Here is an 18,358-nt window from a genome sequence, read left to right on the forward strand (position 1 = left end):
GAAAAAGTTTTTTCAAAGTTTGAAAAAGTATAAGTAGCATGTTATTAGCATGATTCTAGCATGCATTAGCATGATTCTAGCATGGATTATTATGTTATTAGCATGAGTGTAGTATAAATTAGCATTTTATTAGCATGATTCTAGTATAAATTAGCATGTTATTAGCATGCTTCTAGCATGAATTAGCATGTTACTAGCATGATTCTAGAATAAATTAGCATGTCACTAGCATGATTCTAGTATGAATTAGCATACTGCTAGCATGATTCTAGTATGAATTAGCAGGTTATTAGCATGATTTTAGCATGAATTAGCATGATTCTAGTATGAATTAGCATGTTACTAGAATGATTCTAGCATGAATTAGCATGTTACTCGCATGATTCTAGCATGAATTAGCATGTTATTAGCATGATTATAGTATGAATTAGCATGTTGCTAGCATGATTCTAGCGTGAATTAGCATGTTATTAGCATGATTCTGACATTCATTAGCATGTTACTAGCATGATTCTAGTATGAATTAGCATGTTATTAGCATGATTCTAGTATGAATTAGCATGTTACTAGCATGATTCTAGTATGAATTAGCATGTCACATAGCATGCTTAGGTGGTTGCTAGGGTATTCTGAGTGGTTGCTAAGTCGTTGCTAGGCAGTTGCTAGGGTGTCCTGAGTGGTTGCTAGGTGGTTGCTAAGATGTTGCTAGGCGGTTGCTAGGCTGTTGCTAGGTGGTTGCTATGGTGTTCTGAGTGGTTGCTAGGTGGTTGCTAAGGCATTGCTAGGCGGTTGCTAGGGTGTTCTGAGTGGTTGCTAAGATGTTGCTAGGTGGTTGCTAGGGTGTTCTGAGTGGTTGCTAAGGTGTTGCTAGGCGGTTGCTAGGGTGTTCTAAGTGGTTGCTAGGTTGTTGCTAAGGTGTTGCTAGGTGGTTGCTAGGGTGTTCTGAGTGGTTGCTAGGTGGTTGCTAAGGTGTTGCTAGGTGGTTGCTAAGGAGTCCTAAGTGGTTGCTAAGCGGTTGCTAAGGTGTTGCTAGGTGGGTACTAGGGTATTCTGAGTGGTTGCTAAGGCGTTGCTAGGCGGTTGCTAGGGTGTCCTGAGTGGTTGCTAGGTGGTTGCTAAGGTGTTGCTAGGTGGTTGCTAGGGTGTCCTGAGTGGTTGCTTGGTGGTTGCTAAGGCGTTGCTAGGCGGTTGCTAGGGTGTTCTGACTGGTTGCTAGGTGGTTGCTAAGGTGTTGCTAGGCGGTTGCTAAGGTGTCCCAAGTGGTTGCTTGGTGGTTGCTAAGGTGTTGCTAGGTGGTTGCTAGGGTGTTCTGAGTGGTTGCTAAGATGTTGCTAGGTGGTTGCTAGGGTGTTCTGAGTGGTTGCTAAGGTGTTGCTAGGCGGTTGCTAGGGTGTTCTAAGTGGTTGCTAGGTTGTTGCTAAGGTGTTGCTAGGTGGTTGCTAGGGTGTTCTGAGTGGTTGCTAGGTGGTTGCTAAGGTGTTGCTAGGTGGTTGCTAAGGAGTCCTAAGTGGTTGCTAAGCGGTTGCTAAGGTGTTGCTAGGTGGTTGCTAGGGTATTCTGAGTGGTTGCTAAGGCGTTGCTAGGCGGTTGCTAGGGTGTCCTGAGTGGTTGCTAGGTGGTTGCTAAGGTGTTGCTAGGTGGTTGCTAGGGTGTCCTGAGTGGTTGCTTGGTGGTTGCTAAGGCGTTGCTAGGCGGTTGCTAGGGTGTTCTGACTGGTTGCTAGGTGGTTGCTAAGGTGTTGCTAGGCGGTTGCTAAGGTGTCCTAAGTGGTTGCTTGGTGGTTGCTAAGGTGTTGCTAGGTGGTTGCTAAGGTATTCTGAGTGGTTGCTCAGGCGTTGCTAGGCGGTTGCTAGGGTGTCCTGAGTGGTCACTAGGCCCTTATTAAGGCATTACTAGGCCGTTGCTAGGTGGTTGCTAGGCAATTGCTAGGGTAATTTGGATGGTTGCTAGGCAGTTGCTAGGGTACCCTGGTTGGTTACTAGGCAAGCCTCACATACATGCCTGATAAAACATTTATACTTAGTAAGCATTTCTAGCAAGTTACAGTACTTGGCTAGTCAATATTAGCATGTAGCTAATCACTGCTAGCATGTGTAGCATTTAGGAAGTTCCGTTTGCTAGCATGAGTCAAACGAGCCAATCTCCAAGTCTCTACGATGTTCTGATGCTGAGATATAGCTGTTGATGAATGGTTGCTAGGGTACTCTGTTTTGTTGCTATGGGCGAGGTTACAGAGTGCACTTGATTGTGGTTTGCTGTCTAAGTCAAATGAACCAACCCCCATGTCTCTATGACACTGCTATGCAAAGATATGCATCTTGGCCTATTTTAATGGAAGTCTATGGAATCAATTTGGGGGCGTGGCTTGTGAGCTTCAGTATCATATTGAGATGCTCATTGGTTGTCTGAGTCAGATGAGCCATCCCCCAAGTCAATAGGACACTGCTAAGCAAAGGTATGCATGTAGGCCAGTTATTAACATGAGTCTAGTATGAATTAGCATGCTACTAGCATGATTCTTGTACAAATTAGCATGTCATTAGCATGTTTCCAGTATGAGTTAGCATGTCATTAGCATGATTAGCATATGAGTAGCATGTTGCTAGCATGATTGGCATGTCATTAGCATGTTAGAATTATAAGCATTTGAAAGCACAGCTAATTACAGTCTATAGGACAGTTGCTAGGGTGCAGTATGTGGTAGTTAGGGGTGTGGCTAGAAAGTTAAAAGGCCATCAGTTATTGGCAGTTTGGTAGTCTGAGTTAAATGAGCTCAGCCATTAGTCTCTATGACAGTCTGATGCAGAGTTATGAGCTCACAAAGTTTGATCCCATGGAAAGTCAATGAGAGTCTTTTGTAATGGAAGTCTACGGGACAGTTGCTAGGGTGCAGTATGTGGTAGTTAGGGGTGTGGCTAGAAAGTTAAAAGCTCATCAGTTATTGGCAGTTTGGTAGTCTGAGTTAAATGAGCTCAGCCATTAGTCTGTATGACAGTCTGATGCAGAGTTATGAGCTCACAAAGTTTGATCCCATGTTAAGTCAATGAGAGTCTTTTGAATGGAAGTCTATGGGACAGTTTCTAGGGTCCAAAAGTGGTTGCTAGGGCGTGGCTAGAAAGTTTAAAGGTGATCAGTCATTGGCAGTTTGATAGTCTGAGTTAAATGAGCCCAGTTAGAGTTCTGTGCGACAGTCTGACGCAGAGTTACGAGGTCACAAAGTTTGGTCCAATGTTAAGTCTATGGGATTTTTCCGACAGTCCCGGGACGTTTTTCGGAAAACCGAAAGTCCAATCAGTCTGAAGAGATATAGCATACCGAGTCAGAATAGTTTGGAGGTCTGGTGTGAGTTTGGTGGTAATAGTTCGAAAGTTCAAGGAGGAGATAGATTTTGATTTTTAGAGTCAGAAGAAGAATAATAATAACTAGATTCTTAAAGTTTGAGAACAAACTTTGAGGCTGGCTTGTGAAAGCCTGACGGTAATAGTTTATTTAGTTTAAACAGTTTTAAAAAGTATGAAAAGATAGATAGATAGATAGATAGATAGATAGATAGATAGATAGATAAATAGATAGATAGATAGATAGATAGATAGATAGATAGATAGATAGATAGATAGATAGATAGATAGATAGATAGATAGATAGATGTTGTTAGCATGATTCTAGCATGAATTAGCATAATGTTAGCATGATTCTAGCATGAATTAGCATGTTGTTAGCCTGATTCTAGCATGATTTAGCATTTGTTAGCATGATTCTAGCATGATTTATTATGTTGTTAGCACAATTCTAGCATGAATTAGCATGTTACTAGCATGATTCTAGCATGAATTAGCATGTTACTAGCATGATTCTAGTATGAATTAGCATGTTACTAGCACAATTCTAGCATGAATTAGCATGTTACTAGCATGATTCTAGCATGAATTAGCATGTTACTAGCATGATTTTAGCATGAATTAGCATGTTGTTAGCATGATTCTAGCATGAATTAGCATGTTACTAGCATGATTCTAGCATGAATTAGCATGTACCTAGCATGATTTTAACATGAATTAGCATGTTACTAGCATGATTTTAGCAAAAATTAGCATGATTCTAGCATGATTTAGCATGTTACTAGCAAGATTCTAGCATGAATTAGCATGCTACTAGCATGATTTTAGCATAAATTAGCATGTTGTTAGCATGATTCTAGCATAAATTAGCATGTTGTTAGCATGCTTCTAGCATGAATTAGCATGTTACTAGCATGACTCTAGCATGAATTAGCATGTTGTTAGCATGATTCTAACATGAATTAGCATGTTACTAGCATGATTCTAGCATGAATTAGCATGTTGTTAGCATAATTCTAGCATGAATTAGCATTTGACTAGCATGATTCTAGCATGAATTAGCATGTTGTTAGCATGATTCTAGCATGAATTAGCATGTTGTTAGCATGATTCTAGCATGAATTAGCATGTTGTTAGCATGATTCTAGCATACATTAGCATGTTGTTAGCATGATTCTAGCATGAATTAGCATGTTACTAGCATGAATCTAGCATGAATTAGCATGTTGTTAGCATGATTCTAGCATGAATTAGCATGTTACTAGCATGATTCTAGCATGAATTAGCATGTTGTTAGCATGATTCTAGCATGAAACTAGCATGATTCTAGCATGAATTAGCATGTTGTTAGCATGATTCTAGCATGAATTATCATGATACTAGCATGATTCTAGCATGAATTAGCATGTTGTTAGCATGATTTTAGCATAAATTAGCATGATTCTAGCATGAATTAGCATGTTGTTAGCATGATTCTAGCATGAATTAGCATGTGACTAGCATGATTCTAGCATGAATTAGCATGTTGTTAGCATGATGGATAGATAGATAGATAGATAGATAGATAGATAGATAGATAGGTAGAGGTAGATAGATAGATAGATAGATAGATAGATAGATAGATAGATAGATAGATAGATAGATAGATAGATAGATAGATAGGTAGAGGTAGATAGATAAAGGTAGATAGATAGATAGATAGATAGATAGATAGATAGATAGATAGATAGATAGATAGAGGTAGATAGATAAAGGTAGATAGATAGATAGATAGATAGATAGATAGATAGATAGATAGATAGATAGATAGATAGATAGATTTAAACAGTTTATAGATAGATAGATAGATAGATAGATAGATAGATAGATAGATAGATAGATAGATAGATAGATAGATAATTAAATAGATAGATGGTGTGCTAGCATGGGTCAAACAAGCCAACCCCCGCTTCTCTACGATGTTCTGATGCTGAGATATAGCTGCTGTTATATCGTTGCTAGGTTAGTCTGTTTTGTTGCTATGGAGTTGATTGACAGCTTAGACTGATGATGTATCAAAGCTTCTTGCCAGTATGAACAGTTAAAAACAACCCCCATGTCTCTATCACACTGCAGCATGACAATATCAGTCTGAACCTCTTTAATGGCAGTCTATGGGACAGTTGCTAGGGTGCAGTATGTGGTAGTTAAGGGTGTGGCTAGAAAGTTAAAAGGCCATCAGTAATTGGCTGCTGGCTAGACTGAGTTAAATGAGCGCAGCCATTAGTCTGTAGGACAGTCTGATGCAGAGTTATGAGCTCACAAAGTTTGATCCCATGTAAAGTCAATGAGAGTCTTTTGCAATGGAAGTCTATGGGACGGTTTCTAGGGTCCAAAAGTGGTTGCTAAGGCGTGGCTAGAAAGTTTAAAGGTGATCAGTCATTGGCAGTTTGATAGTCTGAGTTAAATGAGCCCAGTTAGAAGTCTGTGTGACATTCTGATGCAGAGTTATGAGGTCACAAAGTTTGATCCAATGTTACGTCTATGGGATTTTTCCGACGGTCCCGGGACGTTTTTCGGAAAACCGAAAGTCGGATCAGTCGGAAAGGATATAGCAACTCGAGTTAGAATAGTTCGGAGGTCTGACCCGAGTTTGATGGTCATAGCTTGAAAGGCCTAGGACGAGATAGAGTTTAATTTTTAGTCTCAGAAGAAGAAAATATAATAATAATATTAAGTTTAATAGGATAACAGTAGTCTGGCTTGCTACACAAGCCAGCCTAACTAGACAGTAAAGTTCGTCGAGACAAACTTTGAGGCTGGCTTGACAAAGCCTGTTGGTAATAGTTTATTTAGTTTAAAAACAGTTTGAAAAAGTATAAGTAGCATGTTATCAGCATGATTCTAGCATGAATTAGCATGATTCTAGCATGGATTAGCATGTTATTAGCATGAGTGTAGTACAAATTAGCATTTTATTAGCATGATTCTAGTATGAATTAGCATGTTATTAGCATGATTCTAGCATGAATTAGCATGTTATTAGCATGATTCTAGAATAAATTAGCATGTCACTAGCATGATTCTAGTATGAATTAGCATGCTACTAGCATGATTCTAGCATGAATTAGCATGTTACTAGTATGATTCTAGCATGAATTAGCATGTTACTGGCATGATTCTAGTATGAATTAGCCTGTTACTAGCATGATTCTAGTTTGAATTAGCATGATTCTAGTGTGAATTAGCATGTTATTAGCATGATTCTTGCATGAATTAGCATCTTACTAGCATGATTCTAGTATGAATTAGCCTGTTACTAGCATGATTCTAGTTTGAATTAGCATGATTTTAGTGTGAATTAGCATGTTATTAGCATGATTCTTGCATGAATTAGCATGTTATTAGCATGGTTATAATATTAATTAACATGTTACTAGCATGATTCTAGCGTGAATTAGCATGTTATTAGCATGATTCTAGTATGCATTAGCATGTTACTAGCATGATTATAGTATGAATTAGCATGTTACTAGCATGATTCTAGTATAAATTAGCATGTTACTATCATGATTCTAGCATGAATTAGCATGTTACTAGCTTGATTCTAGCATGAATTTGCATGTTATTAGCAAGATTCTATTATAAATTAGCTTGTTATGAGCATGATTGTAGTATGAATTAGCATGTTACTAGCATGATTCTAGTATGAATTAGCATGTCACATAGCATGCTTAGGTGGTTGCTAGGGTATTCTGAGTGGTTACTAAGTCGTTGCTAGGTAGTTGTTAGGGTGTCCTGAGTGGTTGCTAGGTGGTTGCTAAGGTGTTGCTAGGCGGTTGTTAGGGTATTCTGAGTGGTTGCTAGGTGGTTGCTAAGGTGTTGCTAGGTGGTTGCTAAGGTGTCCTAAGTGGTTGCTAGGCAGTTGCTAGGGTATTCTGAGTGGTTGCTAAGGCATTGCTAGCGGGTTGCTAGGGTGTCCTGAGTGGTTGCTAGGTGGTTGCTAATGCATCGCTAGGTGGTTGCTAGGGTGTCCTGAGTGGTTGCTAGGTGGTTGCTAAGGCGTTGCTAGGCAGTTGCTAGGGTGTTCTGAGTGGTTGCTAGGTGGTTGCTAAGGTGTTGCTAGGCGGTTGCTAAGGTGTCCCAAGTGGTTGCTAGGTGGTTGCTAAGGTGTTGCTAGGTGGTTGCTAGGGTATTCTAATTGGTTGCTAAGGCGTTGCTAGGCGGTTGCTAGGGTGTCCTGAGTGGTCGCTAGGCCCTTACTAAGGCATTACTAGGCCGTTGCTAGGCGGTTGCTAGGGTAATTTGGGTGGTTGCTAGGCAGTTGCTAGGGTACCCTGGGTGGTTACTAGGCAAGCCTCACATACATGCTTGATAAAATATTTAAGCTAAGTAAGCATGTCTAGCAAGTTACAGTACTTGGCTAGTCAATATTAGCATGTAGCTAATCACTGCTAGCATGTGTAACATATAGGAAGTTCCGTTTGCTAGCATGAGTCAAACGAGCCAGTCTCCAAGTCTCTACGATGTTCGGATGCTGAGATATAGCTGTTGATGAATGGTTGCTAGGGTACTTTGTTTTGTTGCTATGGGCGAGGTTACAGAGTGCACTTGAATGTGGTTGGCTGTCTAAGTCAAATGAACCAACCCCCATGTCTCTATGACACTGCTATGCAAAGATATGCATCTTGGCCTATTTAATTGAAGTCTATGGAATCAATTTGGGGGCGTGGCTTGTGAGCTTCATTATCATATTGATATGCTCATTGGTTGTCTGAGTCAGATGAGCCATCCCCCAAGTCAATAGGACAATGCTAAGCAAAGATATGCATGTAGGCCAGTTATTACCATGAGTCTAGTATGAATTAGCATGTTACTAGCATGATTCTAGTACAAATTAGCATGTCATTAGCATGTTTCCAGTATGAGTTAGCATGTCATTAGCATGATTAGCATATGAGTAGCATGTTGCTAGCATGATTGGCATGTCATTAGCATGTTAGAATTATAAGCATTTGATAGCACAGCTAATTACTGTCTATAGGACAGTTGCTAGGGTGCAGTATGTGGTAGTTAGGGGTGTGGCTAGAAAGTTAAAAGGCCATCAGTGATTGGCTGCTGGCTAGACTGAGTTAAATGAGCTCAGCCATTAGTCTCTATGACAGTCTGATGCAGAGTTATGAGCTCACAAAGTTTGATCCCATGTAAAGTCAATGAGAGTCTTTTGTAATAGAAGTCTACGGGACAGTTGCTAGGGTGCAGTATGTGGTAGTTAGGGGTGTGGCTACAAAGTTAAAAGCTCATCAGTTATTGGCAGATTGGTAGTCGGAGTTAAATGAGCTCAGCCATTAGTCTGTAGCACAGTCTGATGCAGAGTTATGAGCTCACAAAGTTTGATCCCATGTAAAGTCAATGAGAGTCTTTGTAATGGAAGTCTATGGGACAGTTGCTAGGGTGCAGTATGTGGTAGTTAGGGGTGTGGCTACAAAGTTAAAAGCTCATCAGTTATTGGCAGTTTGGTATTCAGAGTTAAATGAGCTCAGCCATTAGTCTGTAGGACAGTCTGATTCAGAGTTATGAGCTCACAAAGTTTGATCCCATGTTAAGTCAATGAGAGTCTATTGAATGGAAGTCTATGGGACAGTTACTAGGGTCCAAAAGTGGTTGCTAGGGCGTGGCTAGAAAGTTTAAAGGTGATCAGTCATTGGCAGTTTGATAGTCTGAGTTAAATGAGCCCAGTTAGAAGTCTGTGCAACAGTCTGACGCAGAGTTATGAGGTCACAAAGTTTGATCCAATGTTAAGTCTATGGGATTTTTCCGACAGTCCCGGGACGTTTTTCGGAAAACCGAAAGTCGGATCAGTCGGAAAAGATATAGCATAAAGAGTCAGACCAGTTTGGAGGTCTGGTGTGAGTTTGGTGGTAATAGTTTGAAAGTTCAAGGAGCAGATAGATTTTGAATTTTAGTCTCAGAAGAAGAATAATAAATAACTAGACAGTAAAGTTCGTCGAGACAAACTTTGAGGCTGGCTTGACAAAGCCTGTCGGTAATAGTTTATTTAGTTTAAAAAAAGTTTAAAAAAGTATAAGTAGTATGTTATTAGCATGATTCCAGCATATATTAGCATGTTATTAGCATGAATTAGCATCTTATTAGTACGATTCTAGCATGGATTAGCATGAATTAGCATGATTCTAGCACGATTTAGCATGTTACTAGCATAATTCTAGCATGAATTAGTGTGTTATTAGCATGATTGTAGTAAAATTAGCATGAATTAGCATGTTGTTAGCATGTTTCTAGCATGAATTAGCATGTTACTAGCATGATTCTAGCATGAATTAGCATGTTATTAGCATGATTCTAGCATGACTTAGCATGTTATTAGCAAGAATCTTGTATGAATTAGCATGTCAATAGCATGATTCTAGTATGAATTAGCATGTTACTACCATGATTCTAGTATAAATTAGCATGTTATTAGCATGATTCTAGCATGAATTAGCATGTTATTAGCATGATTCTAGCATGTATTAGCATGTTACTAGCATGAATCTAGCATGAATTAGCATGATACTAGCATGATTCTAGTATGAATTAGCATGATTCTAGTATGAATTAGCATGTTATTAGCATGATTCTAGTATGAGTTAGCATGTTATTAGCATGATTCTAGCATGAATTAGCATGTTACTAGCATGATTCTAGCATAAATTAGCATGTTACTAGCATGATTCTAGGATGAATTAGCATGTTATTAGCATGATTCTAGCATGAATTAGCATGTTACTAGCATGATTCCAGTATGAATTAGCATGTTATTAGCATGATTCTAGCATGAATTAGCATGTTACTAGCATGATTCCAGTATGAATTAGCATGTTATTAGCATGATTCTAGCATGAATTAGCATGTTACTAGCATGATTCTAGTATGAATTAGCATGTTATTAGCATGAGTCTAGCATGAATTAGCATGTTACTAGCATGATTCCAGTATGAATTAGCATGTTATTAGCATGATTCTAGCATGAATTAGCATGTTACTAGCATGATTCTAGTATGAATTAGCATGTTATTAGCATGAGTCTAGTATGAATTAGCATGTCATTAGCATGATTCTAGTATGAATTAGCATGTTACTGGCATGATTCTAGCATGGATTAGCATGTTACTAGCATGAATTAGCATGTTATTAGTATGATTCTAGCATGGATTAACATGTTATTAGCATGAATTAGCATGATTCTAGCACTAATTAGCATGTTACTAGCCAGATTGTAGCATGAAGTAGTGTTATTAGCATGGTTGTAGTAAAATTAGCATGAATTAGCATGTTATTAGCATGATTCTAGTATGAGTTAGCATGTTACTAGCATGATTCTAGCATGAATTAGCATGTTACTAGCATGATTCTAGCATTAGTTAGCATGTTCTTAGCATGATTCTAGTACAAATTAGCATGTCATTAGCATGTTTCCAGTATGAGTTAGCATGTCATTAGCATGATTAGCATATGAGTAGCATGTTGCTAGCATGATTGACATGTCATTAGCATGTTAGAATTATTAGCATTTTATTGCACAGCTAATTACAGTCTATGGGACAGTTGCTAGGGTGCAGTATGTGGTAGTTAGGGGTGTGGCTAGAAAGTTAAAAGCTCATTAGTTATTGGCAGATTGGTAGTCGGAGTTAAATGAGCTCAGCCATTAGTCTGTAGGACAGTCTGACGGAGAGTTATGAACTTACAAAGCTTGATCCCATGTTAAGTTAATGAGAGTCTTTTGAATGGAAGTCTACGGGACAGTTGCTAGGGTGCAGTATGTGGTAGTTAGGGGTGTGGCTAGAAAGTTAAAAGCTCATCAGTTATTGGCAGTTTGGTAGTCGGAGTTAAATGAGCTCAGCCATTAGTCTGTAGGACAGTCTGATTCAGAGTTATGAGCTCACAAAGTTTGATCCCATGTTAAGTCAATGAGAGTCTACTGAATGGAAGTCTATGGGACAGTTACTAGGGTCCAAAAGTGGTTGCTAGGGCGTGGCTAGAAAGTTTAAAGGTGATCAGTCATTGGCAGTTTGATAGTCTGAGTTAAATGAGCCCAGTTATAAGTCTGTGCAACAGTCTGACGCAGAGTTATGAGGTCACAAAGTTTGATCCAATGTTAAGTCTATGGGATTTTTCCGACAGTCCCGGGACGTTTTTCGGAAAACCGAAAGTCGGATCAGTCGGAAAAGATATAGCATAAAGAGTCAGACCAGTTTGGAGGTCTGGTGTGAGTTTGGTGGTAATAGTTTGAAAGTTCAAGGAGCAGATAGATTTTGAATTTTAGTCTCAGAAGAAGAATAAATAAAAATAATAATAATAAGTTTAAATAGGATAACAGTAGGTTGGCTTTGACAAGCCAGCCTAACTAGATTATTAAAGTTCGTCGAGACAAACTTTAGGCTGGCTTGAGAAAGCTTTAATTTTTAAGTTTTAAAAAGCAATTTTAAGTTAAAAGTAGCTTAAAGTTTTAAAGCAGTTTTAAGTTAAGTAGCTTAAAGTTTTAAAGCAGTTTTAAGTTTAAAGTAGTTTAAAGTCTTAAAGCAGTTTTAAGTTTAAAGTAGTTTAAAGTTTAGCATGATTCTAGCATGAATTAGCATGTTACTAGCATGATTCTAGCACAAAGTAGCATGAATTAGCATGTTACTAGCATAATATAGCATGATTCTAGCATGAATTAGCATGTTACTAGCATGATTCTAGCATGAACTAGCATGTTATTAGCATGATTCTAGCATAAATTAGCATGATTCTAGCATGAATTAGCGCGTTTCTAACATGACTTAGCATGCTATAAGCATGATTTTCACATGGATTAGCATGCTACTAGCATGAATTAGCATGATTCTAGCATGAATTAGCATGTTACTAGCATGATTCTAGCATTAATTAGCATGATTCTAGCATGAATTAACATGTTGTTAGCATGATTCTAGCATGACTTAGCATGTTATTAGCATGATTCTAGCATGGATTAGCATGCTACTAGCATGATTCTAGCATGAATTAGCATGTTACTAGCATGACTCTAGCATTAATTAGCATGATTCTAGCATGAATTGGCATGTTGTTAGCATGATTCTAGCATAACTTAGCATTGTATTAGCATTTTTGTAGAATGGATTAGCATGCTACTAGCATGATTCTAGCATGAATTAGCATGTTACTAGCGTGATTCTAACATGATTCTAACATGAATTAGAATGATTCTAGCATGTATTAGCATGCTACTAGCATGATTCTAGTATGAACTAGCATGTTCTAGCATGATTCTAACATGAATTAGCATGTTACTAGCACGATTCTAGCATGAATTAGCATGATTCTAGCATGAATTAGCATGTTATTAGCATGATTCTAGCATGAATTAGCATGTTGTTAGCATGATTCTAGCATGACTTAGCATGCTATTAGCATGATTCTAGCATAAACTAGCATGTTACTAGCATAATTCTAGCATGAATTGGCATGATTCTAGCATGAATTAGCATGGTTATTAGCATGATTCTAGCATGAATTAGCATGATACTAGCATGGATTAGCATGCTACTAGCATGAATCTAGCATAAATTAGCATGAATTAGCAAGTTATTAGCATGATTCTAGCATGAATTAGAATGATTCTAGAATGACTTAGCATGTTACTAGCATGATTCCAGCATGAATTAGCATGTTACTAGCATGATTCTAGCATGAATTACCATGTTATAAGCATGATTCTAGCATGAATTAGCATGTTGTTAGCATGATTATAGCATTACTTAGCATGCTATTAGCATGATTCTAGCATGAATTAGCATGTTAGTAGCATAATTCTAGCATGAATTGGCATGATTCTAGCATGAATTAGCATGTTACTACCATGATTCTAGCATGAATTAGCATGATTCTAGCATGAATTGGCATGTTACTAGCATGAATTAGCATGATTCTAGCATGGATTAGCATGATTCTAGCATGTATTAGCATGCTACTAGCATGAATCTAGCATAAATTAGCATGAATTAGCAAGTTATTAGCATGATTCTAGCATAAATTAGCATGCTACTAGCATGAATTAGCATAATTCTAGCATGACTTAGCATGTTACTAGCATGATTCTAGCATGAATTAGCATGTTACTAGTATGATTCTAGCATGAATTAGCATGTTACTAGCATGATAGATAGATTAAAATAGTTTGAAGATAGATAGATAGATAGATAGATAGATAGATAGATAGATAGATAGATAGATAGATAGATAGATAGATAGATAAAAACAGTTTATAGATAGATAGATAGATAGATAGATAGATAGATAGATAGATAGATAGATAGATAGATAGATAGATAGATAAAAACAGTTTATAGATAGATAGATAGATAGATAGATAGATAGATAGATAGATAGATAGATAGATAGATAGATAGATAGATAGATAGATAAAAACAGTTTATAGATAGATAGATAGATAGATAGATAGATAGATAGATAGATAGATAGATAGATAGATATACAGACAGACAGACAGACAGACAGACAGACAGACAGACAGACAGACAGACAGACAGACAGACAGACAGACAGATAGATAGATAGATAGATAGATAGATAGATAGATAGATAGATAGATAGATTAAAACAGTTTATAAATAGATAGATAGATAGATAGATAGATAGATAGATAGATAGATAGATAGATAGATAGATTAAAACAGTTTATAAATAGATAGATAGATAGATAGATAGATAGATAGATAGATAGATAGATAGATAGATAGATAGATAGATAGATAGATAGATAGATAGATAGATAGATAGATAGATAGATAAAAGCAGTTTATAGATAGATAGATAGATAGATAGATAGATAGATAGATAGATAGATAGATAGATAGATAGATAGATAGATAGATAGATAGATAGATAGATAGATAGATAGATAGATAAAACAGTTTAGTTAGATGGATGGATGGATGGATGGATGGATGGATGGATGGATGGATGGATGGATGGATGGATAGATAGATAGATAAAAACAGTTTATAGATAGATAGATAGATAGATAGATAGATAGATAGATAGATAGATAGATAGATAGATAGATAGATAGATAGATAGATAGATAGATAGATAATGCTCACCCATAAGTATGACAGTCTGATGGAAAGCTATGAGGTCGCAAAGTTTGATCTAATGTTAAGCCAATAACAGTCTTTTGCAATGGAAGTCTATGGGACAGTTGTTGCTAGGGTGCAGTATCTGGTAGTTAGGGTGTGGCTAGAAAGTTATAAGCTCATCAGTAATTGGCAGTTTGGTAGTCTGAGTTAAATGAGCTCAGTCATTAGTCACTATGACAGTCTGATGCAGAGTTATGAGCTCACAAAGTTTGGTCCCATGTAAAGTCAATGACAGACTTTTGAATGGAAGTCTATGGGACAGTTTCTAGGGTCCAAAAGTGGTTGCTAGGGCGTGGCTAGAAGGTTTAAAGGTGATTAGTCATTGGCAGTTGGAGAGTCTGAGTTAAATGAGCTCAGTTAGAAGTCTGTGTGACAGTCTGACGCAGAGTTATGAGGTCACAAAGTTTGGTCCAATGTTAAGTCTATGGGATTTTTCCGACGGTCCCGGGACGTTTTTCGGAAAATCGAAAGTCGGATCAGTCGGAAAAGATATGGCATACCGAGTCAGAATAGTTTGGAGGTCTGGTGTGAGTTTGGTGGTCATAGCTCGAAAGCTCTAGGAGGAGATAGATTTTGAATTTTAGTCTCAGAAGAAGAAGAATAATATATAAAAAAAATAATAAGTTTAAATAGGATTTCAGTAGTCTGGCTTGTTTCTCAAGCCAGCCTAAAAATAATAATAATAAGTTTAAATAGCATAACAGTAGGTTGGCTTTGACAAGCCAGCCTAATAAGTTTAAGTGAGATAACAGTATGTTGGCTTTTCAAGCCACCATAATTAATATAATTTTTTTTCTTAGTATGAACTTAACTATGACCATGTTCTTGCGTGTGTTTCAGCATGGAGCTCTACTGTGCTGTGCTTTCCCTAACATCCCATCTCGTGGTGCACCTGGCTGAATCAACACTGCAGGTAATAAGATAAAACAGACAAGCATTTTGTGATCCATAGAGACTCAAACAAATTAAACATATTTTTTAGGCTGGAGTATTTTACAGTAAAATTACACATCTTACTACAAACAAAGAAAATTGTACATTATCTTATCCTAGTTTTTTTTCAATTGCGGTCCTCGCACATTAACGTTTGAATAGTAACGTGCAATCAAAGCATATTTGTAGTCTAATATCATGGTAACAATATTCACAATGTCAAAATGTATTTTATAAGAAGAACTGGAGGGTGTGCTCCAACCATAGGGGGATCACACTTCTCGCTTCCCTGGGAAAGTCTATGCCAGTGTACTGGAGAAGATGATTTGTCTGATGGTTTTTGTCCAGACGGAGGCACACTGGACAAGCTCTATACCCTCACCAGGGTGCTGAAGGGTTCATGGGAGTATGCCCAACCAGTCCACGTGTGTTTTGTGGACTTTGAGAAGGCCTTCAGCATGCACTGGGGCAGTTTCCTGACAAGTGTGACGGTGCTGGGATGAGGATCCGAGGCCATGGTGCTCTACCTGAAAAAGGTGGTTTGCCATTTCTAGGTTGGAGGAAAGTCCTTACCCCAAGTGGAGGAGTTCAAGTATTTTTTGGTTTTTCGAGTGAGGGGAAGATGAAACGGGAGATTGACAGGCGGATTAGTGCAGCGGCAGCAGTAATGTGGGAGATGTACCGCTTCGTTGTGGGAAAGAAGGAGCTGAGCCGAAAGGCAAAGCTCTCGATTTACCGGTCAATTGAAGTTCCTACTCTCACCTATGGTCATGATTAAAAGACAAGATTTTGGATACAAGCGGCCGAAATCAGTTTCCTTCACTTGTTGGCAGGGCGCACCCTTATAAACAAGGTGAGGAGCTCTTTCACCCAGGAGAAGCTCGGAGTAGAACTGTTGCTCCTCCACATCGAGAGAAGTCAGCTGAGGTGGCTCAAGCATCTGTTTGGATGCCTCCTGGATACCTTCCTAGGGAGGTGTTCAGGCATGTCCCACCAGGAGGAGACCTCGGGGAAGACCCTGGACATGCTGGAGGGACTATGTCTATCTGCTGGCCTGGGAACGCCTCTGGATGCCCCCGGAAGAGCTGAAGGAAGTGTCTGGGGAGAGGGAAGTCTGGAGTTCTCTCCTAAGACTGCTGCCTCCCGGACCCGGTCCTGTATAAGCAGATGGAAATGACATGACATGACAATTTGACATGACGTGACAATGCCTTCTCAGCAGAGATGTGCAGGGGCTCAGCTGGATTAAAGGGCACTTTTATTATTTATTTATTTATTTATTTTATAAAACATAATGAAGCATGGTTCACACAAAAAAATCACCATATACTCTCCTCTCAGTGGTTTCAAACCATTCTGAGTTTCTTTTTCTGTTGAACAGAAATAAAATACTTTGAAGGATGTTGCACACTGAAAGCCACTTCCACACTAAGAAAAAAATACTATGGAAGTCGATGGCTACCTGCAGACAACATGCTACAAATATCTTCTTTTTTGTTCAACAAAAGAAAGAAACTAAAGCAGGTTTGGAACCAGTAGAGTGAATATGATGAGAGAATTTAATGTTTGGAAGAACTATCCCTTTAACACAACATAAAAGCTAATTAGCTGGTTAGTTATCCTAATTAGTGGTTAAGAATAATTACTATCAGCTGAGGATCATCTCCAAACTTAAATCTATATTTTACTTTCAAGATCTGGAAAAAGTCATACATGCTTTTATCACATCTTGCCTAGGCTATTGTAATTCATTATAAATTGGTCTCCCTTAATCTTCATTGGCACGATTGGTTCAAAATGCGGCAGCTAGACTTTTAACAGGCACCAAAAAATATGCTTATATTTCACCAGTTTTAGCATCCCTTCATTGGCTTCCTGTTAATTTTAGAATTCAGTTTAAGAGTTTACTTATTGTTTTTAAAGCACTGAATGTGCAAGTACCTTCTTTTAAAGTTTTAAAGTACCTTCTTTTCTAGTAAAGTTTTACTACAAATTCCTTGATCACGACTTAAACTAAAAGGAGATAAAGCCTTTGTAGTCGCTGCTCCACGTTTGTGAAACCAGCTGCCACCGGACATTACAAGTGCAGCTTCTCTCTGTGTTTTTAAGTCCGGACTTAAGACACATTTTTATTCTGTTGTCTTCTTTTTCAGCTTTTAATCTTTATTGTACATTGTGCTGTTAAACTATTATTCTTTTTATTACTATTTTACTGTTTTAGAAAATGTGTTATGGTTTTGTTCAGCACTTTGGTCAGTGTCAAACTGAAGTTAAATGTGCTTCATGAAAAAACTTTACTTACTTACTTGCATAACTTTTTTTAATACCCTCACACTTACACAAAACCCAAGTGTTTTTCATTTTCAACCGATGTTCACAAAATGATGTTCTGTAAACTTCATGCGTGGTCTGCTTTAGAATTCACTAATATTATGATGAGAACAGTTTAAGAGACAATTGACATGTTTGTTTTATATATTTTTTACTATTTGCTTTTGGTCTTTTAGGTAATTTGCTCATTGTACATTTAAGCCACATGTAGTTTAGTCTATTGTTAATCATTACTTGCCTCTATGCTGTTAAGACGATTGATGGACAAAAATACTCTGATATATTTTAGAGATTGATACGTAATAAACTTGCGTATGGTACTCTATTCAAAGTAGTATAATAAACTTTAAGCCTTTATTATAAATTTTACCTTGGTGCAGTGAAAATGATTTAAAAATAACAAGATAAATCACTTCATTACTGTTACTTCACGCATTGAATTATCATATAGTAGCTTTTCAGTACCACAGTTTTAATTCACACGATATTTTATATATACAAACAATGACTGATATGTCAGTGTATGATGGTATTGTCACAGTACCTTTTTTCTTCCTAAACAGCTAAGTTGGACAT

At 37.8% G+C, this 18,358-nt stretch overlaps 1 protein-coding gene and 1 long non-coding RNA gene across 2 annotated transcripts in view; one reads left to right on the forward strand and one right to left on the reverse strand.

The window, feature by feature from the left end:
• Positions 1-9,289, forward strand: part of LOC148679605 (uncharacterized) — a 31,961-nt gene extending 22,672 nt beyond the window's left edge. Inside the window, exons 3-4 of the long non-coding RNA XR_015944942.1 lie at positions 7,488-8,573; positions 8,771-9,289. This is a non-coding gene — a long non-coding RNA (uncharacterized LOC148679605). The remainder of the gene's footprint in view (positions 1-7,487; positions 8,574-8,770) is intronic.
• Positions 1-18,358, reverse strand: part of bbof1b (basal body orientation factor 1b) — a 182,637-nt gene that overhangs the window by 52,835 nt on the left and 111,444 nt on the right. The window lies entirely within an intron of this gene.

This window comes from Danio rerio, chromosome 13, assembly GCF_052040795.2.
Source record: "Danio rerio strain M-AB ecotype USA chromosome 13, GRCz13ab, whole genome shotgun sequence".
In the NCBI taxonomy this organism is placed as follows: Eukaryota; Metazoa; Chordata; class Actinopteri; order Cypriniformes; family Danionidae; genus Danio; species Danio rerio.